Source organism: Micromys minutus, assembly GCF_963924665.1.
Source record: "Micromys minutus genome assembly, chromosome: 6".
NCBI classification, from domain to species: domain Eukaryota; kingdom Metazoa; phylum Chordata; class Mammalia; order Rodentia; family Muridae; genus Micromys; species Micromys minutus.
In genome coordinates, this window is record NC_137975.1 from 62,748,086 (window position 1) to 62,772,870 (window position 24,785).

General features: G+C 39.4%; 1 protein-coding gene and 1 pseudogene across 6 annotated transcripts in view; one reads left to right on the plus strand and one right to left on the minus strand.

Annotated features, from left to right (window-relative positions):
- Nucleotides 1-24,785, plus strand: part of DIP2C (disco interacting protein 2 homolog C) — a 358,059-nt gene that overhangs the window by 157,389 nt on the left and 175,885 nt on the right. The window lies entirely within an intron of this gene.
- On the minus strand, nucleotides 1,239-10,087 carry LOC308421667 (large ribosomal subunit protein uL30-like; annotated as a pseudogene). Its single transcript has 3 exons — nucleotides 10,008-10,087; nucleotides 4,922-5,207; nucleotides 1,239-2,045 (listed from the first exon to the last, which is right to left on the minus strand). The product of its transcript is annotated as a large ribosomal subunit protein uL30-like (transcript).

Sequence of the window (24,785 nt, forward strand, 5' to 3'; positions counted from 1 at the left end):
CTTTTGAAAATGTTTTGCAGATATTCACTTCTCCCAATTTTAAAAGTTAGATCATTGGGGTTGAAATATTTGAAAATGCTGAAGTTTAATAATTCATGAATAAATTTGCACATTCATTTTATAGCAGTTCTTAAAGCTTTATTATTTATATTAAACTGTTCTGGGTTTTACAACAATTGATAAGTATATTAGATCCATTAATAGTTACAGGGAAGTTTAAATTTGATTGCTTAAACTCACTGAATTTAAAATGTCAAATGTGCTCACAATTGAATGTTACCAGTACACTTTCTTATGATTATCAATTACATTGTGTCACATATAAACTTATTTCTTGTTTTTTATTTTCATCACATGATTTTGTGCCAATATTACAAAAATAGAATTAAAATTTTTGGTTTTCCTGGTACTGAACTCCCATTCCCCCTTTCAGCTTGACCAGTGATGATTTTGTCAATGATAAATTTCTGTATGATTTTTTTCCCCAACATTGTCTACTCCAATGTCAATGTAAGTTGTGTTGACATAGCCAGTGTCTACTGTGCCGACCTGCAGATGCTGTGTATAAGTCCTGTCAACATGAGCCAGTGTCTCCTGGCAGACATGCAGATGCTGTGTATAAGTCGTTGCTGCTCTATCTCGATTCCTTTAGTGCAATTCTTAAGAAATGATGGGATCACTGAGATGTAATATGGCCTTGGAAATTTATTGCATAACTATTTCCTTTCAGTATAATTTACTAATGTAACTTCACGTTGTGAGGTGTGCTCAGTATGACCTTGTTGTGTGTGTTTACTATAGGAAAAGCCATCTCTTTCCCTCCTGGATTGAATTTCACACCATGTGTAACATTTCAAGTATAGAGCAAGGTATGGGGGCAGAAGTAGCCACTGAAAGATATCTTGCCTACTTTTAGGTGGTTCTGGGTTCCAGTGTCAGTCGGCACATGCCATTTTAGCTCTAAAATGGCATCAGACAGCAGCACTGATAAGGCTTGGACTCTTCAAAATAGGTTAGACACTCATAGCTGCAGCAGCAGTCTGTAACTCGGTGCACAGAGGAAGAATAAGATCCAGTTTCCATCCTTAAAGTCTTTATTGTATACTAGAGAAGACAGATTTGTGTGAGTCCTGACTCAGGCTGAATTTTCACAGTGGAGACACTTTTTTTTTTTTTCTTTTTGGCCAAGCTGTGATGGTTTATTAACTGACCAGATTATAAAAATTCATGGGAACACCTTAGTTCATCCGTCTAATAAGCCTGTTTATCTGGTCTTCCCTGTTGCCAGCATCTCCACCTTCTACAAAGTGAGTTGTCTTTTTCTTCATTCCACCTCGTAGGGAAGATAATTTGAAGGGCCACAGGAAGTTATTTGCTTCCTTGAAGTGTTTCCCAACTGTATAGATCTCATGAATTAGATCCTTCATGCAGATAATGCCAAGTTCACCAAGAGATTGAGCAATCAAGGAATTATCTGTCAAGGCAATCCGCTTTTTAATAATCTTGCTATAGCCTCGCTTATAGATGAGCTCATTTACTGACTTCAGGTTGGTATACCCCCATGTAATGTATGGTTCCGCAATCCTCAGCATGTTAATTGAAACCTGTTGAGCTTAACGAAGGCACCATATGAAGATCTGTCGAAGATGGAGAAGCTGCAACCCTTTCGCACCTTTGGGCTTACTCCATTGATACCCTGGATTCTGATGACAAACACCAATTTTGCTTCTGCAGGCACATAGAAGTTTCCAGCCTTCCTTGCCATCCTAGCATCCAAATCTCAGTCCAGTACATCTGCCTGTTCTTCTTGTGATAGTGCTTTGCCTCATAGATGAGCTTCCTCCTTGCCTTCTTCAGTATCTTCAGGGTAAATTTCTTCCTCAGGCGCTTCACCTTCAACTCTGAGAAATTCCTTTGCTTTTTTCTTGAGGGTTTCTGGCATAGCAGGAACCTTTTTCTTGAGGGTTTTTGGCACAGAAGTACCCTTTTTTCTTAAGGGTTTCTGGCACAACAGCAACCTTCTTTTTCTTCTCTGGAACAGCCTCCTTGGTTCCAGCCGGAAAAGAGGAGGAGGTGGAGGTGCTTTAAGAGGTTCCTTGCAGAGGCCATGAGCAGCAGCACTGTGTGAAACTGCACCTCCTTAGTGCCCCGTGATGGTAGGCTCCATAGCTCTTGTCTTCCTGTTGGATGGAAGCCCCATTTTGTCACTGGATTCCTGATGCCTGGGTAAGATGGGCCATCCAGAAACACTGACTGGGTGAAAAAATAAAAACTGGTAGAAGCAAACAGGTTCATGACCCTGGAAAATTCAGAACTGATAGTTTATCGATGTTTAGTGACTCAACACTACCCTTCAGTCTGAGGTTGCGCTTACTTTTGTTGTTCCCTCCTTGGTGTCTGCTCATCCGTATCTTCCATGGAATACTACCAACAGTCTTAACATACTTTCTCTATGTCTCCTCCAAGGACTCAGGGAAGTAGGCTAGGGAGGAAGGCTTAGTGCCAGAACGAGGGCCATGCCGGCACTAGGGCCAAGAAAACATTAGGTGCTTGATTATACTGTTTTGGGTACTGGAAGCCATTCCTATGGTTACAGACTAGCCTCACTATGACTGCTTGGCTGCAGGAAGATGATGTATATTTAGGAAAATTTGCATGCTAGTAGCAAAATAGGAAATAAGTAGGCACTGCACGAGCAATTTAAAATGTACTGTTAATCCCGTGTGTTGGATGTAGACATTAGGTTATTGAGATAGGCAAAAATAATGAAGCCCTCCTTAGATTAAGAGTATATTGATCTTAAATGGTCTCTTTCATTTAATCATTACAGCCATTTGTGTACAGAGTATAAAGATGAAGACCAAGTGTGCATATCATTGTAACATATAGAAGGCTTTTGTTATAAATTATTAACATTTAATTCTGAATCTTGCTAAAAGATTTTTTTGCTGGGGAGATGGCTCAGGCACAGGAACTGAGTTCGATCCCACAGCACCCACATAATAAATGAGTATGGTGGTGTGTGTGAGGGGATGGTGGTGGTGTGGTGTGTGTGTGTGTGTGTGTGTGTGTGTGTGTGTGTGTGTGTGTGTGTGTGTAATCCCAGTGTTGGGGAGGTTAAATACAGGGGGATTGCTGAGGCCCTCTGGGCATCTAGTCTGTCCTAAGTAGTGAATTCTAAGCCAATGAGAATCTATCTTAAATATTTTAACAGGAAATTTAAATTCTGGTAGTTTTTTAATAGATACTTGTTGAAAGGATTGTATACATCCAAGTGTGGGCCTGGGTTAATCAAAACACAGACACCTATTCATGGGTTTTAAACTATTTAAGGTCTCAGTTTCTGGGAAAGAGTAGTCACATCCATACTCAGAATACTGCAACTCAGTATCTGATGTGCTGAGGCATCTGTAACAAAGAAGCACTGAGTACCCAGACATAAGCATGTGCATATTACTAACTCACCAGGAAGGTGGGCAGGCGCCTGGGAGGACTGGATGATTTAGAGCATCTTCCAGGCCAGGTGGACTAACTTCTTGCTATTGGCACATGTGAAAATATGGCAGGGGTACTCACTAGAAGCCCTTCTATGAGAGTAATGATTCCACTTATGGACTGTGAATGAACAACATTCTCCATAAACTCAGATATTTGAGCTTAGTCCCTAGTTAGTGGCAGTTTGTTGGGGGATTTAGATGTGGCTCTGTTGTAGGAAGTAGGTCACTGGAGGCAGGATTTGAGAGTTTAAAGCCCTTCACACTTCAGTTTGTTTTCCCTTCTTTGTGCTTATGGCTGAGGATGTGAAGTCTCAGCTATCTGCTCTGGTTACCATGCTGTACTGCCATGCCTGCCTGCTACACGCTTTCCTGATTTGATAAACACTTATCACACTGAGACTATAATTCAAAATAATATCTTTTCCCCAGAGTCTCTTTGGTCATGGCATTTTCTCACAGCCACAGAAAAGTAACTAGTATAGCCACTAGGCCCTCTACCCTCATGACCTATCCCTCTCTTAAAGTCACTGCCTCCTGATACCATGGAAGGTTCACATTTCTAAGTTTTTCAGTGAGGATGAAAAGATTGAGAACATGACTGACATCTTATTTGTATGTTCAGGCAACACTGGAGCTGTAAATGTTACACACCCCCCTCAGGCCTACATTGGGTTTCATCAAGTGGAAAGTGGTACTTCTGTTAATCATGGCTATTAGATACTCTGACCAGCTCTGCTCATTATGGAAAGTATTGTAAAGATGGAGTGCAGTAGCAAGAGGCTGCTGAGAAGCTGGAGATAACAGGTCAAACTTAAAAGGGAAGCCAATGGTGGTGTTGTGAATAGGTGACGGTGCCAACTGACCCTACGGTGACTATGCATGTACCCACCACTTTTGAGCCAGTGTGTCTCAGGAAGTGGGTAAACTTGTATTGCTTTATCTAAAAAGTTAGTGTCTTGATTAGAACACTGTCCGAGGGGTGGCTAAACTGCATCACTTTATGGTGCTCAGACCCACCTATTTCCCGTGTCTGCTTTCTTCATGCATGTGATGAAGGGCTCAGAACTGCTCATCTACCAATGACTTGAGATCCTTGGAAACTTTTCTTTCTCCCCAAACGAAACATGCTAGTAATATATTAAGGATAGATAGCTTTTCATGTAGGGATAAGGTATGTTTATCGAGTTATTCTCCGACTCTCATGTAGGATCTAGAGTCTTGTTAAAAATTAGTGTTTAGAATTTTTAAAGCTACAAATAAAAACATAAGAAAGCAGGGACATTGGCAGCAGGAGAGCTAGAAGCAACATGTGCTTCCCGGGGACTTGTGGAAGGCTCTGCAGGGATGTGGGTTGCCTTGGCACATCTCCTTGGATAGTCTTTGGCTCTCAGATTGAAAGCCACTGGTCAACTCTGGCCACTCACTAGATACATAGCAGAGTGAGGTCTGGGCACAAAACATGACTGGCCCAAACCTGCACAGCAATGGACATATCCTGGCACCCATTCATCCTGTGTATTGTACTCTTCTGGAATGTCACCCGACTGTGATGCTGCTTGTCCATTTTCAAGGACACCAGACCTATCATGAGTCGTTAAACAGGAAAGGCTTGAACTAGAGCCATTTTGAATTGCCATCTCTGTCACTCCTTCCTGGATAATGGAGAACAAAGCCACCTTCATATTCATCTCATTCTTCACATTGTCATCCCTGTTACAGGGAGGCCAGAGAACAGACAAGGAGCTACATCTCCAGTCTTAGCAGTTTTCAGAATACGTACTCAGTTTGGAAAATGGAAGCCATTCCACTTGGTTAGGGTCTCCGAGAAGCCTGCCTTGTCCCCAAATTGAACACAGTCTATGTTGGCACACGTTCTTAAGGGTAAAGTGCAGTTCAACTCACCCATGGCCTTTAATTCTGTGTTTAGTATTTAATTGATCATGAATGCTTACCATAGTGTTCAAAGGCCATGAGGTTTCATTGTGAAACCATTGCTGATTCCTGGGAAGAGGCTTGTTGACTTATTTAAGGGCTAAGTTTTTATGTTCAGATACCACAGACATCTCTTAAAACTTCTTTCATGTACTAGATAGAAGTCATCCTGTATCTGAAAAAAAATCACTTTTGAAATACTTAGGATAGGGATATCCTTCTGCTGAGAAAACAATAACCATACATTCAAAGTGCCTGACAAAAATGGTGCCAAATGTTTTAACACCTCTGCTTTCATTCCTAACCATTTATGGTTATTTTGAGATTAAAATTTTAAATGATTTTGTAACAATTTTGATTATGGATAAATTACCATTACAACTCCACCACATTCATAGCACTTTAAAGAACTAATTGGATTATATTATTTGTTAAATCTTCTGGAGCCATTATATATAGTTACCTAATTGTTGGTTTGCCAGCAAGCACCTTTTTGTTTTTCCATTCTGAAATCAGAAAAGGAAACATTTCCTTTCATTAAATGTTCTTTTCTATGTGCCTTTTAATTTGTTAGCATGATAACATAATCAGCTTATATCTTTTTGGATAATTCTTGATTAATAGTGATCCATCTAAGTGATTATAATAACACATTTTCTTGGAACTTAGTATCTGGATGCTTGTTTCATGGGGATCTTGAGACCTTGATATAGGGAAACAAAGCAACCAAACAACATTTTGTGTGTGTTCATGTTGCATTGCTTAGCTATAGGGTCTAGAGCTAGCTGGGCAAGAAGTCCTGGCTGGCCTAAAACTCACTTACATAGCCCAGACTGGGCTCAAATTCAAGGTAATTCTCGAATAGCATTTGTAAAATTCTGGAATGACTGATATGAACCCCTGTACCCACTTGTGAGTTTTTACAAGACCAAGAAGGTAGAGGAAAACACTCATCATTTATATGTCTTTATACCCACACCGCAGACACAGGCCAGCCCTGATGACATTGCTGAAGTATCAGCATTTAAGAGTGCTATTCTAGGTCTTAAAACAGTTATCCAAGTCTTTATGCAAATTAGCTGACTGTCCTTCAGGAACAATGTACCCTAGTTACTATCATGTTAGACACTAATTTTAGAATTTGTGATTAGATTTTGATAAAAAAGAAAACATTAAGGAATTAATGACAGGAAAACAGGACCTTAAAACTTGAAAACTGAAGATCTCACTGAGGCCTTCCTCACCTTAAAGGATGAACTCTAGAAGAGTATTTCTGTTCTACATTTGTCCCCTGAAGATCTTTATTTTCTCTTTCAGATTTTAAATCTCTCTTTTATAATCCTGTGCTCAGAAGGGGCAGGCCTTTGTGTACAGATTTTAACCCAGTTGTTACAATAAAAAAACAAAATTAATATCCCTTACATTTTGGTTCCTATAAATTTTTCTATTCCCACATCTTTAAAGTGAAAACAGTCAAACTTAACCACAAAACACAGAAATAGCCATTCTTACCAAGATTCACAAATCATACAATTTACATTATATGTCCAAGAAAAATATGCAAAACCCAAGTATTAATCCATTACACTCTGCTAATGTTTAAAGCAACTGTGTGTCTGCAACTCTGTTTCCTTCTCCAACTTCAAATGGAAAGTGGTAACGTGATTGTTGTCATGTTGATGTGACAGAACTTGAGTAGGTAAAATCCTTTGCAGAAAGTATCTTGGGCAGGAACCTGGATAAGATTTATAATCAACTTGTTCTAGTCTGCTTCTCAGAAAACCTGTGATGGCAAATACTGATGAACCAAGCAAAGTAAGAACTTGAAAGCTGTTTCCTAAGTAAAATACCATGCTGATTTTTCTTTTCTGTGTTTAACCAGCCTTTGTAGGAAAACATAATAACATATTATGGCTGGCTACTTTACAGTGAATCTAATACTTTGTCCCATTAAGTCTGTTAAAGCTGCATTGGCAGATCCATTTGAACGTAGTTGAATAGCTAATAAGGGTACAGCTAAAATGTTAGGAAGCGAAACTCCACTTTCACATATTCCCACATGTTGGAGCTCTGTGTAGGCCTTGAACTCTATATAAGTATTGTGGCACTACTGGGGTTGTAAACACTTAATACCCATAGTGGTTTTCTATTGATACAGCTCTAATGTCTGTTGCTCTTTCCTGCCCTCTGGTGGTTAACTGAGAACTAACTTCTTGGGTTGCCTGTTGGGGCACTGATGGTTTTCCTCCCTAAACATTAGATTTCAGTAAAAGGTAGGAGCATGTAGTTTTAAGCTGTCTTAAATGTCTTTACCACAAGTTGATACTAGGCATGTGTCCAGAAAAGTAGACTTAACCATGCTAGCATTTAACATAGAGGAGAAGAAGTGGGTTTTGATAAGCAGATGTAAAGAAAATAGGACAAAATAGTGGCATGTTCTGTTCTGCCAGATGACTGAGGACCATCCATCATGATTCTGTGCACTACCTCTGAATAGTCCAAATAGGGTCATTGGCTCATTTTAGATTCCATTAATCTTTTCTAAGTTCATGAAGGTTTTTGTAGTTTTAGAACAAGAGAGATACTAAGTCAAGGTACTTTTCAGATACACTGGTCAGATCTTGAAGTAGATGGGCTACCTCAAATTGGGGAAGTGAGATGCTATGCTAACTGATGACATTCTTTGCTTTTTTGTTGCTCAGAAGCTATTGGTCTAATAAATTAGTATATTCCAAAAGGTACCTAACAGTGCAAGCTGTTAGGTGAGACACAATGCTGGACAATGAATGCCTGCTAAATGATAGACATAGCTCAAGGATTTGTAACATTACCAACTCCCCTAGTTAATCAGCCTTGTAGAATCTTAGCGTATGTGTATCTTTTCTGTGGTAACTTTAGTTTACATATTTGAGACTGTTGCACACACTAAAATGCAAGACCTTTTATCCAATTATCCTTGCTTAAGCGGTTCCATTGTATTTTTAAAATTCTGGACATCACTGAGCTTTGACACCATGGTGATTTTACTACAATGTATTTCCATGCTTGCCTGGCACAACCCTGTGGCAGAGCACAGAGTTTTTGTAAGCTAGTGGGAAGAACCTGAAAGTTAAGGACACACATTCAGGTTAAATGGGACATTTACAAAGGTAGAAATTCAAATGAAATTGGTGATTTTGAAAATTTAGAATATAAAACCAACCCAACTCTTAGGAGACTCCAGAACCCAGTGAGCAGGTTATGATCCAAATCTGACTTTGTTCTTATGTTTTTTATTTGAATTATTGGTTGTAATATTGAGATCACTGTGATTTGTGCAGTTGTTGAATGAAGCCACTGCCTTAATTATGGTTAACTGTAGCACCTAGAACCAAGATAAGGGGTCAATACTGATTGCTATTGGTAATATTTTAAAGGTTCTCACAAGAACCCAAGTCTATAAGGTAAATTGGTTTTGGGTTGGCTGGATTTATGTAGACAAGTTTATGGCAGGGCTTTGTAGAACTGAGCTAATTGGTTACCTTTTGTGCTTGAAGCTACTGAATAACAAACTGGGTCTTAGGAGTGTGGTTCCTTCAAATGTGTCCTCTCCAGTGCATTTGGATAAAGAACAAGAAATGCCTCAGAAGTATCTTCCTGAGTGTGCCTCTTTCTGAGAGGGTTGTAAAACTTGTCGGAAGTGGACTTGTCTTAGTTCTATCTGCCCTTAGATGACTTCTAAGCTTGGAGTAAATTTGTGAAGTTTATAGGCTGTCCTTTCAGGTGCCAAGTATTGTATTTAATTGTCCTTTATAGAACCTTCTATTAAAGAGCCTTCATTCTTACTCCAATTGGTCTTTGTCAGTACACTCTTAAATCATGTCACTTAGATTCCTGACTGGGCAGAGACAGTACAAGTCAGCTCAGTGACATGACACCAAGAAGCACATTGGATCTTTCTTATAATGTACTATGTCTCTCCCACCCCTGCCCCCTGTACACAGTACCCCTTATCCAGGAAGAGTCTCTTGGTAAAAGCAGTCTGTCAGGAACCCTGAATTAAGGAGCCCATAACAATCATCTTAGGATTTCCAAACAGCTCTTGTTACTATCCAGTGACATGCATCCAGTTGGTGCAAAGTCAATGTTAATGACATTCTAATTTTATGTACAAGAAGCCTACTCATCTTGACTGACTGCTCTCCTATAAACTATGACCCATTTCTGAGAGTAATGGCATTATCTCCAAAATATCAGGCAGCTGGGTTAAGAGGAGAAGGTGAAGGAGAGCTGCTGAACTCAGGGCCATAATGGTTGATGAAGGCTCAAAGGACAGTCTTTCCTTAGCTCCCAAAAAGTTCCTGAAGAAACAGGCAGGTCTGGGCCTTTCATTCTGAATGTGTCTATTCAGTTGCCCTTCTTCTACTCAAAGAAATGGTTGGTAGCATAATTTCATAGCCTAGGTTTCTGAGTTTGGAATGAGGTCATACTTGAAAACTTGAATACACGGAGTCACCGAGCCATCCACCAAGTATGAAGCAGGCTGTGTTTGGTTTGCCAGCTCTTGTCCATTAATTTGTATTGTGAGTAAATACTTACCTGCTATTGCATGTTAGGAGCCACAACGTTTGTGGAGCTCGTGGAAGCCCCTCAGTGAATCCTGGCAGCTTCAAATGCATGTTGCTGATTTTGGACTCAGTCCTAGTTTCATGAATATCACTTTTTTCACCTGTAAGACAAAAATCTCATCATCTAAACTCAATGCTATTAGTGTGTATGGAAATGTTTGGCTGCTGGAAAGTGTTCAGTGTTTGCAAATTCTCCATTTTCTTCTTGATCCTCATTAGGCAAAGCATGATATGTGGGTGCAACTAAAAAGTTATTGAGCCAACAATGCATATTCTCACTCCTGGTTTTATTATAAAACACAATGTTCTTTCCAAGAAACATTATGGGTTGGCCTTTGTTATACTTCATTTTTCATAGTGCTTCTTTCAGTGAGCTAGCTTGGCCTATTGAAGTTTGGATATCAGGCTTTCTAGGAAGGAGAGGTTGAAAGCAGAAGACTTATTTATTCTACAAAGGGTGCCTATGCCAACAAAGAACACGAGTACATCTCAGGCATAGTATTCCTTGGTATCTGTCCCAGTGAGACTTTAGTCATACAGCACTGGACCTTGAGTGTGGGACACTTGGATCCAGCATGGTGCTGGAGTGGGATGGTTTTGAGTGGAATATGGTGCAAGGTTTATGTCTTCAGCCTTCCTCCCTCCAGCTCAACTATTGCTCCCCCCCCCCCCACAGATGGCACTTGCAGAACAAAACTGTACAATTTTATGAATTAATGAGTCCCAAATACCTGTGTATTTTGCCTATCTTGGACCTTCTGTAACTGACTGCAAGGCATGTAGGACAGATGTGAATGGCTCTAAACCCCTGTAAATTGAGACCATCGGAAACCAAGCATCTGGGATGTTCTTCTGACCATTGCCTAAAGCAAATGGAATTAATTTCAAGTGTAATCTCATTATACACCACATGTCACTGCCAGTGGCTCACTTGTCTGTCCACTGTGTAGATGGAGGGAAAGCCCCTGTAGCAGGCCTTCAGCTGGATTCTGTGAGTAGCCTTTTCTGTACAAAGCTTAAAAGTTCATAGGTAATCAAAATGAGCATACACTACCAGTAACAACAGAGCTCATTTATTGGGTGAATATTTTATGCCAGATGATATGTTAAATAGTTCCCTGTTAGGTGGGTGCTGCTGGGTTATCCCTTTATTAGAAAAATGGGAGTTTGAGGGTATTAAGTCTGAGAAAAGAAGAAAGGTACCAGAACAGGAAGCAAATGCAGGCACAGCGTGCAAGCGGTGAGGGATGCTAGTAAGGCCTCAGCTTGTGGCTTCTGAGGAGGTGCTAGACAGCAGGCTTAAGCAAGGCTTGGCTGTAGTAGCAATGGGGACAGTGTGGTCTGAGGTGGTTTGTGGACTCTGGAAAAAGGGTAGAATCTGTCATAGACAATGAGTGTTCTCAGAAATGGCAGTGTAGAAAAGTGGCACAGGGTGATTGAGGGCAGGGAAGGGGAGTGAGTGTGGTTGGCAGGAAGGGGGTTCCCCTTGATGGGGGAAGCTTCTGAGAAGGTCTGGGTTGGAGTACTGGATGGGTGAGTTGACTGGATGTGTGGTGAGTATAGAGAATGTCACCCCATGGGCAGTCAGGAGGAACAAGGTAATACATCTAGATCAGCAATGGAGCCTGGGCTTCCAGGCTTCAGACAGTTAACCTTAACTTCTGTCCATCACCCCAGCACCACTGTAAGAAGGAAAGAATGAAAAGAAGGAAGTAAAATGTTGGTTCATTATTTAAACTTACAGCATCACATTTATGGTCAGAAAACATTTTCTTTTGTGGAAACTGGGACATTGGTTCATCAGTTTTCTCTGGTCAAGTACATGCATAGGTCAGCACCAGTGGTCACTGGCATTGGTATCAGCTACATAGGAAAGAAAATGAATTTATTCTGCCTCCTCTTTGGGAATGGCAGGATGTGAGTAAATAAATGTTTTAAATGTCTGTGTTGAGAGTGGTAATGTCATAATAGAAAATTTCTTGAGGTAGTGCTCTGATTGATTATTTACTAACCACAGTTCTGGAGAGCTGTGTACAGTGCTCGGAGGAAGTGGTAGTGTCAGTGTTGTTGATCTGTGGCATGGATGGGCTCAGATGCTTTGGGTTGGCCATTCACAGGGATGAAGATGGGCTCTGTCAATCCTATTGCATTTGCTTGATTGAGATCAATAGAGGTAGCCTCTGAGGTTCAGTCTTAAAATTTTAAGCATAAAGTTCTCTTAAGAATAACTTTTAACATTTATCTATTGTGTATACATGCATACATATTCCACAGTACGTGTGTGGAAGTCAGCTTCTTCCTAAATGTGGGTCCTGGAGATAGAACTCAGGTTGCAAGTTTTGGCAGCAAATGACTTTACTGAGAGTAATCTCACTGGCCTACATTAAATTTCTTTGTAGTTTTTGGGTAACTTTATAGACATTAGCAGTTTAGCATTTCATTTAAGTTTTGTTCAGTCTACATGAACAGTAGTAGGCTTTGTATCTCTGGCTTAGATCTATCATGGGCTGATGGTGGTTTCTGAGATAATTTTGTTCAAGGTTTTGTTTGAAGAACACAAGGTGGAGGCTGGATAAGAGCTCTCTACACTCTAGGATTCTGTGTACTGTATACTAGAACAAGTGTGTACTAATGTATTTAAGAGGAAAAGTTTCTCTTTTAATATCTGAAGATTTTAAAAGTTCTTGAGGGAACACAAAGTGTTCTCTCTGGAGATGTCCAGAGAGACAGTTCTGGCAAGAGGTCACAATGCCATAATCACATATGTTTCTAATTGCATGTGGATATGATGCTACAACTGGTGGGAAGCTTGTTTGATGAATGTGATACAAGAATCATATGGTTCCTAAGAGGCGAGTCCTTTGCATGGGGTAGGCAGCTCAAGGTAGCACATTTCATCTTTGCATGCAGTCCCAGCTTCTTTTGCCTAGGAGCCATAGTTTGGCTCCATGGTTCTGACTTCCTGGTGAATGTAACTATATGGAAGAACAGAGGATTCCTTTGGTATGAGACAAAGAGCAGTGTTGATGTAAGCTTTTCTGAGAGCTGGCTTTGGACTCTGGACTGGTATGCACAAGACAGTTAAGTTTTGAGGCTTTCAGAGGCTGGATACTTATTGAAGGAGGTAGTCAGGTGCCTCCTGGGCTAAGGACTAGCTTAATACTCTGCACAGAAGGATGTAAGCATATGCTCATATTTAGATGGTCCCCATTGGTGTTTTCTTTCCATGAGAACTAGGTAACTCTTCTGTGGCATTTCAGCACATTATTGGATCATCTGTGTCAAATTTAATCATAAATTTACATTTGTGAATCTGAGTGGCAGTGGGAATTGTTGAATAGAATTAGAAGATAGATGCTGTGCCCTGGATCACAGACACTCGTCAGACTGAGTTTCTGGATCCTTGTGGATGATGGAAGCTGCTAGATCCTGCTTAGCAGAAGGGAATGATGCCTTTTAAGGAAGGCGTCATGATTTTTTCAAGGCTTAAGCGTAAGGGAGGCACATCAGCATCCTGTACTGTGCTCAGATAAATGCCCAAGAACCAAAGAGAGGAACTCAGTTGTGTGTTGTTGTTTTCTCACAGTTAAATACTTGGCATGATACCAAGGGGAGATGGGTTGGTCTTGATGTATGTTTTTAGAAGTAGCAGTCATACAGGAGGGTCATAGTTGAACAGAGCAATTCACATCATGGTGGCATGGCAGTAAGGAAATGGCGAAACAGGAAGCGGCCAGGCAAAGATCTAGCCCCAACCACCCATTTTCAATTATGTCCATCTTCCAAATAGGCCCTGCTTCTGAGCTTTCTTCATATCCACCAAGAGATTAACCAGCTCATTAGGTCAGAGCCCTCGGTCGAATTGTCTCTGGAAGTACTGTCATAGACAGCTTAGTATGCTTTACTAATCTCCCAGTGGTGTATTGACAATCAAGATTCACTACCACAGAGTGACACTTAGATATTCCCATGGGAAGCTTATGATTATAGGAAAAGACATCACTCAGCTAGAAGTGTATAGTGCTGGAATGTGGACTTTGGGATTTCTTGATGTAGATGAGTATCCCTATGACATGATTCTTACAGCAACTAAATTGTTTCTCTTCCCTGACAGATTTTGCTGAGGCTAAAGGAGCCTAAGCCTGTGCTAGGAGAGCAACACTAGGGACCTGAAGCTTGTCCCTGTTTTTGCCATGGCCTTTGAGACTATATACTTGTCAGTGAAGTTCTTGAGCTTTCTACAACTTTCTGATTAGTTATTTTTAAGCATACAGGGCTACATGATTACCATTTCATCCTATTTTCAAAGATTCTTCCTTTGGGGATCATAACTTCATAAAATAGACACAGTAAATTATCTAATTCCTGTTTTTTTATTACCTCTACTGCTGAATCTAGGCTTAATCTTTTTAGGGTCAAGCACAAAGAACTCACTAAAATAGTTTCATTTTTAGATGAAATTTTTTATGTTTAAAAGGTTAGAATAGTTTCAGATTTGAAAAACAGTATGTAGTGGTGTATGTCTATAATCTTGGCACTCAGATGGAGTCAGGAGGATCAGGAGTTCAGGGATATCCTCAGCTATATGATGAGTTGAAGTTTAAGATGTATGGGCTATGTGATTTGCTTTCTCAAATGTTCCTGCCTCAGAATGTAACCCAGAATAGTTTAAGATTTATAGAAAAGTAAAATCATTAAGATTTTGGTGTTCCTTTATATTCAATTTCCCCATCTCTTAAATTTTATGTTTCTATTACAAGAAGTCAAAACAGATGTTATCAACTACAAATAATATGTATTTAGATTTCCTTGAGTTTTTCCCTTCCTGATAGCACTCTTTTGTCCCAGGGTCTTACATAACTCTGTCTCTTTTAGACTGCTCTGAGTTGTGACACTTAGACTATGGATGCCTGATCCCCATGGCAGTCAAAAGGGGACATCAGATTTCCTTAACTAGAATTTATGAATTGTAGTGAGTTAATATGTTGGTGTTGGGAACCGAACCTTTGGAAGAACAAGATTTTTGTTATATCGTGACTCATCTCTTCAGCCCCTTCTCAGACTTTTAAATTTTGTTTTGATGACCTGATGATTTTGACCACATATTTAGTATTTTCTCAATAGAAATTCATGAATATTTTCCTCATGGTCAGACTGATACCCTAGATTCTGGGAAGGAAGGCCATGGAAGCCAAATAACCTTCTCATTACATCTAGGATACATCCATCAACACATTAAATGAGCAAGGGAGTGGGCCCTCCCTACTTCAAGGTCACATCTGCCAGGTTTCTTCATTTAGCTTGTTGTCTTTCATACTGTGTTTCATAAAATTAAAAGTTCCTTATTGTAGGATATAGCTCTTGAATCCCAAATGGATAACTACCCAACCAACTGGCAGGCATATCCACAAAAATGTTAACATAAGATCTATAGGATTGTTATTTAGAAATGCCCCAAGCTAACCAACATATTCCTCAATGAGTGAATGGATAAAGGAATCGCAGCATTCACATAACACAATACAGTTCAAGTATAAGAAGGAAAGAAGTTTCTAACAACACAGTTGCAGAGATGAAAGAAGCCACTCTGAAAAGACTGCATATGCTGTGTAATTTTAACATTCTGGAAAGGGTAAAAATAAGTGACTATAAACAGATCAGTATGCTTCCATTCTTAAAAATGGTCTTTCCTATGACTTCTATGATCCTCAAGCCTGGTTATACATGAGAAAAGCTATTGAGGATAAACATAGAAGGGACTGAAACTGTCAAAAGGAGGCAAATTAGTGGCAGTTTTGTATATGCAACTTGGCTTCGGCATTACCTTCAGAGTTAAAACGAAAATTCTCAATTATCTTAGTCTCAACAACCACCTTTTGCGTTTTAAAATGTATGCATATGTATACCTATGTTGAGGGGTTATGAGTGAGGAGTGAGAGCAAAGGAGCTCACAGGGTTCCCTTGAGCTAGTGGTCAAACACCTCATGTAGCTAGCCATTGGCCCCAAATTATCTCTTTTTAAAAATCATTGATAGTTATGACCTTGTGAGTTTTTATTGTTTGTTTTGAGATGTTTTTATGTAATCCAGGTTTTAACATACTGTGTAGTAAAGATAACATTGACCATCTGATCCTCTGCTTCTGCCTCCAAAATAATAGGCAAGTTACCACTATGTCTGGTTTGTACTGTGCTGGGGATTGAAAAGTACCGCTCTTGCTGTTTTAATAGAGCATTTCCCATCAAGAATTGTGGACACTGCCTTGTTGGGAAAGGAGAACATGAAGCACTTTGAGCTGGACCTTGTTCTGATGCCCTTGGTTATTTGATTACAAATGTACAAAGTGCTTTGAGCCTTAGTTTCCTGTGAAGAAGGTTAACGATATTGAAGTGGCAGGTTGTCAGAGTCTCATAAACATTTGTGAGATGCTTGACTGCAACAAGTGGGAGCCAGAATCTTCAAGAGTGTGTTTTATTCATGTCTTCTGTATTTATTATTATACAGAATTGTATAGATTGTTGCCATTAGCCTCATGAGGTGTTTTTTGTCTATGAGGTACTAATGGTACTTGAAGACTGGATTGGTTGGAGAGATGAAATAAGCTTATACACTTACATCATTGTCTAGTGGCAGCTGTGTGGGTGTGATTTGTAGCACCACCTGCTCCACATGGGTGTAAGAAAAATCCTGATAGTATGATGAAAATATCTTTTCTCTCCAGTGATAAAACAAATACATCCCTTGTTCTGATGTGATTTTTGTTTCTGCACATTATTAAATAGAAAAACATTGAATCAAGCTCATTCAGGGAGAGGGTGACTCCATTGTTGCTGAGAGCCCTGCATTGGTTAATCAGGTAATCTTCATTTGAACTGCTCTTTCCACCCACGAGTTATGTGGCAGCCTCCTTTCACATTCAGGTTGTTATAGAAGATAAACTTTGTGAATCTCACTGTTACTGTAATAAAGAAATCTTGAGGCTGTCATCTGCCTCCACATATGCATGTCTACATACAAATGCACAGAGTGTGCTAGAGATTGAACTCATGTCCACATGTATGGCAGCTATGGCTAATCCCTCCATCTCTGAGACTCCTACAGCCAGCGTATAGATGAGAGGAGTAGGGTGGAACTGGCCTGCATTATGAGACTGACATACTTATTGCAGAGTATATAGGTGTGTTCACATAGGTTTGCCACCTAAATGCTTTTTCAAAATGGAGCTCCATCTAGAGCCAGGTAGTTCCATTCCCCTCCCACCTCATCCCCTAGGGCTGGGGAGTGTTCCTGAAGGAGAATTGAGGCTCTAGGAAAGACGTTCATCAGCTACCAGACAATCACAGGAAAACCGAAGCTTCGTGTCCTCACCTATAACTGTTTTCCTAGTTTCACCTCTTAGATTTCCTGCATTGCTCATCTCACTGTTATGACCCTTCAGTTTCTTCTGCAGGAAGACTTTTAACAGATTTTCCTTTCCTACACTTTATTTTTCTTCCTTGTTATTATAGCTAACAATTTTGGGACAACCCAGTGTATCTTGATTTTTTTTTTTAAGCAAAAGTTACTCTATTTAGAGTGCTATGCATAGAGATATGATGTATATAAATAAAATTAAGCTTTGCTTGTAAGTCATGGTTCAGCCTTAATTATCAGTATTTTTTTGAACTTCTTGAATTATTTCATGGCATTCTTCAAAAGTGTGCTTTAAGTTAGTATGTGTACTTTCACACATTTATCTGAGCGCCTTCTAGGTCTTGGGGAGGTGAATGTGAGGGGCAGGCTGTGTCTTTGCACTCCTTGCTTCCATTTCCAGGTATATTTATTTTGATGCTGTGCCAAGGACCAGCCTCAGCTTGGAGAGGGGTTCTGGGGGAAGGGATGTTTGAGAGCAACAACAACAAAACCCCAAAAAAACAAAAAACCAAAACAAAACTCGACTTGAAGCCAGTTGTGGGGTACAAGCTGTGACAGCCTGTGGAGGCAGTGCTCCTTTGTTGGGGAAAAAATTCTAAAAAATGCTCTGGATAGCTCATCTCTTGTACACCAAAAGCACATGCTTTAATTACATATCAATTCAATCGCTCAGCCCAGGTTACCCTTTGATTACTGCACAAATCCACATCCCCTGACCTCAGCTTCACGATCGTTAGAGACAGGTAAGTATATGTATTTTTTATTTTTTTTCTTAACATTGCAAATGAACTCAGGTCGGCCTGCCTTTGTACGCACTGGTTGGGTTAATGGTGGGGCCCCACCCCATGCTGCCACCAGGGATGGGTCCTGATAAAAAGAGACAATTCATGATTTTAAGATGTTTATTGTCATGGAGGAAAGTAGATGAGTAAAACTGTACCCCAACTTCTCAGGGTGGGCCTAAAGTTAAATAACTTTTGCAGGGAGGAGTGTCTGGGAAGAAAGGTAATTTGGCTTAAGCCTCCAGGCTTTTAGGTACTTCATTTTAGTGGAGATCTGTGTTGAGCCTACTTGACCTGTGGTCACATCCTCTACCTGTGGAGGGACTTGGGGCATTGCGTTTACATGAATGATGGCCAAAAATTTATAGAGTGCTGTGGCTAGTGATTGGGCCTTGTTTCTTGGGAGTTTAGGGAACTGCCTACGGTCCCTTAGGGTCACAGGAGTTTCACGCCTGATCTCAACTGGTTACCAGGGTGCTTTTCATGGTCCCACAAGCACAGACAAAACAATAGCTGTATGGGATCTCACCCTGAGATTGCCATTCCTACCATACCTGGGCCTAACCTCACTCTGTCTCAGGCTAACTCTGACATCTGGAATCTACCTGTCTTTATAAGCAAAAACAATACATTTAGCTGGGTGGGATCTTGTCCTTCAATGACCACTCCCTAAATATCTTTATCTGCTTCCTCAATATCTTTCTGACAAGCTGACTCATAGGGCAACTGCCTTTGTTCTTTTAGGTTTATGAAGCTCCTTATACAGTTTACATTGCATTTTTTATTTTGCATAGTTGTGATAATAGTTTTGGACTCATGTTTTCAGAGTTCTTTTCCACAGCCTTAAGGGCTGTTCTTAAGGTCTCAGCATTTACCATTTTGCTGAGACATTAGGCATAGCCTTGCCTTACAGACTCACGCTATCTTTGATTATCATTAACCTTGGCAGAGAAAATATTTGCTGAGGGAAAAACATAAAACACACACACACACACACACACACACACACACACACACACACACACAAACACACACACGTATATATGTATATAAAAACAGGGCTCACACCTAGTAATTGTGAACATCCCTGGAGACTCACACCCTGGCTCTGTTTCAGGGGCAGGAAACCATGTCACACTGTCCCTTCCACATGGCCAAGCAGGACTTGGCAGTGGTCTAGTATAGCCAACAGGCTGTATGGTTGCTTTACTTTTCTTTTTCATATCTTAAAACATTATGGTTTCCAATACATAGCAATTATGGGACAGGGTTAGTGAAGTAATTTAGGTGGTGAAGGTGAGTTTAATTATATTTTTATATTTTTATTTTTTTTTAAATTTAAGTTCTTGGCTCTTAGATACCACAGCCCAACTCAAGAAGTGCTCAGATCATGTCGTTGTGTTTCCTTAGGAAGAATTGTCAAAGTTTGTTGCCTGAGAGAATCCTAGTCTACTTATGCACTTTCCAAGACACATTTATAAATTACCAAGAGGGTAATAGGAAGTGGTAATATAAAGTATATGTGGTTTTTGAATTGAAAATGTTCATACCTCTATATGCAAATATCTATATGTGTACATCTCTTTGACTTTGTGGTCTTGTTGGTTAGCCAATGAGCTCCGGGATCCACCTCTCCATATACTCACTCTTCCCTCAAGGCTGGGGTTAAAGTCCTGCACCATTGCTTTATATGAAAGTGTTTGGGATCTGAACTGAGCTTATGCTTGTGTGGCAGACACTTTACTGACTGAGCTGCCGCCTTAGCATTTTATTTGCATGATGTTATATTTTTTTCTTCCACCACTCCATTGTGCATAAGCTTTGGTTAGTGGCTCTGGTTGTCAGACTGTCAATAACTTCCCCATCCTGATGTTAGGTGAGAGATGGATGGTCCCTTTCCACAGCTGCCTGCTCATTTTAAAATTTGTGATTTGAAGCACATGCTTTCCTTTCCATTCCTCTTGCCTGGTTTTCTTTTAAAATCTACATCTTGTAAAATCAACGAGTGAACAGTGTGTTTTTATTATGTTTATTTACAGAGCACTTACTTACCTCATCAGAGTGTCTGCCAGTGTTTAATTGGAATGTTTGTTGTTCTTAGTGCCAATATGTGGTTTGAAGATAAGTTCTGCCAGTTAGTAATTTGACTTTCCTCCCCTCCCCGCTCTTTTCTGGTGTGATCGGGATTGACCCTAAGACCTTGCTCATACTAGGAAAATGTTCTATCACTGAGCTTCATCTCATCCTCATTGTTGCTCTCTTAACGATGCAATTTGTAGGAAATATTTTCAACTGTTTCAAGTTCATTTAGTTTCTTCCCTTTTTAAATGGCTTATGCTTTTTCTGCAGTGGAAATTATTTGCCTACCCCAAGCTGAGGTAATCTTTATATTTTCTTTTTAAAAAAAGTTAATTATTAAATAACACACACACACACACACACACACACACACACACACACACACACACACACACACCAAGAGAATATCAGATCATTGGAGCTAGAGTTATAGGTTGTTGTACACTCCCCAGTGTCTGTAATGGAACTGAACTTCAGTTCTTTAAGAGAACAGTATACATAACTGCCTTGTGATCTCTTTAGCCTCAAAGGAAGGAGTGTTTTTCTGTACCTGAGGATTGAATCTAGGATTTCATGAATGCTGGCCAATTCTACCTATGAGCCAAACCCTTCAACTGGCCTGTACTTTGTTTAAATAGTTGTGTTTACTCCTTAGGCCTGCCTGGCTTCTATTTTAGTGTTGTATAAGAGATGGATTTTTTTCTTTTTAATATATTTTTCAGTTTTCTAGTGAAATATTGAAGAGGCACCTCTTTCTCCAGTTAACTTACTTTGTACCTCTGCCAAAAATAAATTGGCTGTATTTGTGTAGGTCTACTTCTAGATTCTCTGCTTTTTCATCTATTTCTTTGCTGATACCACATTGTTTGATTTTATAGCTTTATAGTAAACATTAAATCATGCATTGTGAGCCCATACCAAATTTATTACATTGCATGCACTCTGGGGCCAGGGATATTCTTTAGTTTTCTTACTTTTTTCTATAACTTTTACAATTACTTTAGTCTATTGCTCCAGAAATCCTCCTGGGATTTTTATTGAATATATATTTAAAGTTGTAAACCAATTTAGAGAAATTTGGCATTTTATTATGTCATCTTTTTATCTTTGCATATAGTTATGCTAATTTATGTAGATCTTTGACTTGATCAGCTTTTAATCATCCTCACAGATGCATATATCTTGTACCGATTTTACAAGTTTGTTTGATATATATGTGTCTTGTTCTTCTATTGTGATTTGAATGATATTATTTGTGTTTTTTTCCCTCATTTATATGTATGTGTGGGTATATTTGAGTGCATGCCACATGCCCATGAGGCCAGAAGATTCTCTAGAGTTGGAGATTTAGGAAGTTAGTGGCCTTTTGCTGTGGGTATTGTTGGGAAGTGAGGTTGAGTCCTGTGAGTCCTGTGGAAGGGTGGCAAGTGCTCTTCACTAGCTGAGCTCTCGCTCCAGCCCCAATGATACTAGCTTTGTTTCTAAATGGTTGCTAGCATATTGAAACTTGACTTTACTTTTGTATGCCTTAACCTTGATAAGCTCAGTGATTAGATCTAGACCACTATTGCCAAGTCCCTTAGAATATTTTATGTAGGGTTTAGGTATTATTGATATTTATTTTTTCCAATTCAAATTTTTTGATTCTTATCTCATTCATGGCTTTAGTATGGTTCATGGTTTGTCTTTTGTCCACATGTCAACCTTTATTATTATATACTGATTGACTGCACGTGACTTTTTTTTGTGTTTTTGTTTAATTGAGAATCTTTTTCTTTATGTACCATGGTCAGTAGTGTAGCTCATTCAAATCTCATTTTACATTTTGATCATAATGAAAACTTGTAACAGGTCTGTTCCAGTATGTCCATAATCCCAGCATTGAAGAAGCTGAGTGAGGAAGATTTTGAAACTAGTTAAGGCTACATAGTGCATTAGGTTTAAAAGAAAGCAAAATATTAAAATTGATGCAGATCTATGTTTTGCATTAGCTTCACAATATTTTTAATTCTCTGCCTTGACCAGCAAATGATGATTGAATTATCAAGCACATGGCTGGTGTAGGGCTTTACAAATGTAAAAGCAACTTACCACATGAAGAGGAGAATAGAAGTGGTACAAGTGCTCGTGGGGTTTTTCTTTTCTGGTACTAACATCTTAAAGGGTGCCTGACATGTTACAGTTTGCTAAGTATTTTAGGGTTCTTTGCTTGGGTTTGTGTTAGATGCCATTGAACGTGAAGTGAGTCCCCTCACTTCTCTGAAATGGTTCTTTATACAGATGACTTGGCAATAGTACCACGTGTTGAAAGCTTTATTAGTACTCAGATTTAGACTTTGACCTGTAATCTTTGTTCTTGTTTTAAAAGAAGGTCTCCAACTTGTTCTGTAAAGTATCTTCCAATTTCTAGTGAGCACTCACAGTTGTGTGTGCTCATTCACATTTCATTTAACTAGTGAGTATGTAGGTTGTTAGTGGTGGTGCATTTTTTTCTTGTAATGAGGATATGTGGTTTGAATACATGTTGCTTTAAGTACGCATATGTTCACATAGACAGTAGACATTTTTAATTAAGAAGCAACAAATTAGAGGCCAGATACAGCCATTATTTGCATTCCTTACCCTGACATTTACAGATAGTATCCACAGTGCTCTGTTAATATGTGCACTCTTACTGTTTGGGTTTCTGGATTGTAATGAGCTTTTGTATTTACTAGTGTTAGCCTATTTATTTCTGTTGTGAGGGTGATGAAGATTTTTGATAAACTTAGCGATCTTCCTGTTTTTCTATGTGATTAGATGACAAAACGATTTTGTTACAGGAGTTAATAGTGTCATAGCCCATATCCTGGAAGCCTTGAGAAACAAAGCTTGGCCACTAGTTATCAATAAGCCAGTTAGACTAGTTTATAGTGAAAATCAGAAAGGGGAAGTCTGTAGAGTTTTATTCAGTATGGCTACATTGGAAAGAAGAACACTGGTTCAATGGGTTATAAATTATTCTTCACGGTATTGATATGAGGTGTAGGCGAAATTAAACTATTAGTTCTGGTTGTAGTCACACCCACTGTTATCTAGTTTCCCATTGTTACCTGCAAGGTTGTCTGACACATTTTTAGAATTACACTGAGTCTAAAGGGACACCCAGTATTTAAGAATATTCTCATTCCTATCAGGTAAATTAAATACACAGATTGCCAAGGAATTCTTGTGAATAGTGAGCCCTATGCTATGTGATTTCTGATTGTCTCTGGTGGCTTATCCACTGTCACCTGGCCAGATATCTGGGTGCTTACCAGAGGTTGGCCTAGTATTCAGACCCCAGAAATGACAGACATGTTCCCTTTTTCAGATGTCATTTTTCCTCATTAGTGCATGGCTTTCATGTGTAGTGTTATGTTTGTACACTGCTCACTGTGGGCTGGCAGAAAAGTGCTAGGACTGCATCCCACGGCTCTGAGGACTATATGGTTTCTGGCCTGAGTCCTTTAGCAGTTCCTAGAGTTTCTGAGGTCCTTGGAACTTTAGATGTAGAATGAGTGTGATAGTAAACATGAAGCCTTGAAATCCTAGATGAGTGTATTCATTTGTAAAGTACCTGTGGGATCTCTGACTCACTTTAGGTAATTGGTATACCTCTTTCCTCATTTTTCCTCCCTTACCAAAGAACAAAAGCCAGGTTTTGCTTCCTTACCCGTGTCTCCTGCACCCCCCACCCAATCTTATTTCTATTTTGTGACTATAGACTTTTTTGCATTGTATCTGTGGCTCCATGTGCATTACTGGTGCTCCCGGAGGCCAAAGAGTATCTGATACCTTGAACTTGACATGTTATGAGTTACATGTGTAGATCCTGGGAATAGAACACAGGTCCTCTGCAAGAAAATCAAGTGTATATAACCATTGAGCCCTCTCTCCAGCCCTAATCCACCTCTCTTCAGAGAAGAGTTTTAGAAAAGGATGAAAAGCTTCAAGGCTTGTGACACTGGGATGATACTGTGTGGAATAAGAGGTGGTTAGGGAAGCTGGTCCAACCTGGATCCCATTCTCCATCTCCTTCTCTGAATGGAAGATTGCTTCTAACAGTGCTGTCTTCCCCTTCTTACTTTCCTCCACCAAAAAATCATCATCCAGTAAAACCAATTTACTAGTGAGACTTGAGAGCTACAAAATTGAGAAATAGAAGCTTCGTTACTCAGAATCTACATGCTCTTAAGACTTACCTTCTCACTGAATTTATTTTTCTCTCTTAATTTTATTAATTAAATTTGCCTTACTAGGTAAACATTTTTCATTATTAATAGAATTATTTGTAATATCTCAATGCATGTTTATATTATATATTTAATTCAGTTTAGTTATCTCTTTATTGTGATCTTATTTAAAAATACAGATAGTGTTAATTTTTTTATTCTTTCTAATACATTTTAAATTAAAATATAGTTATATCACTTCTCTTCTTCCCTTTCTTCCCTC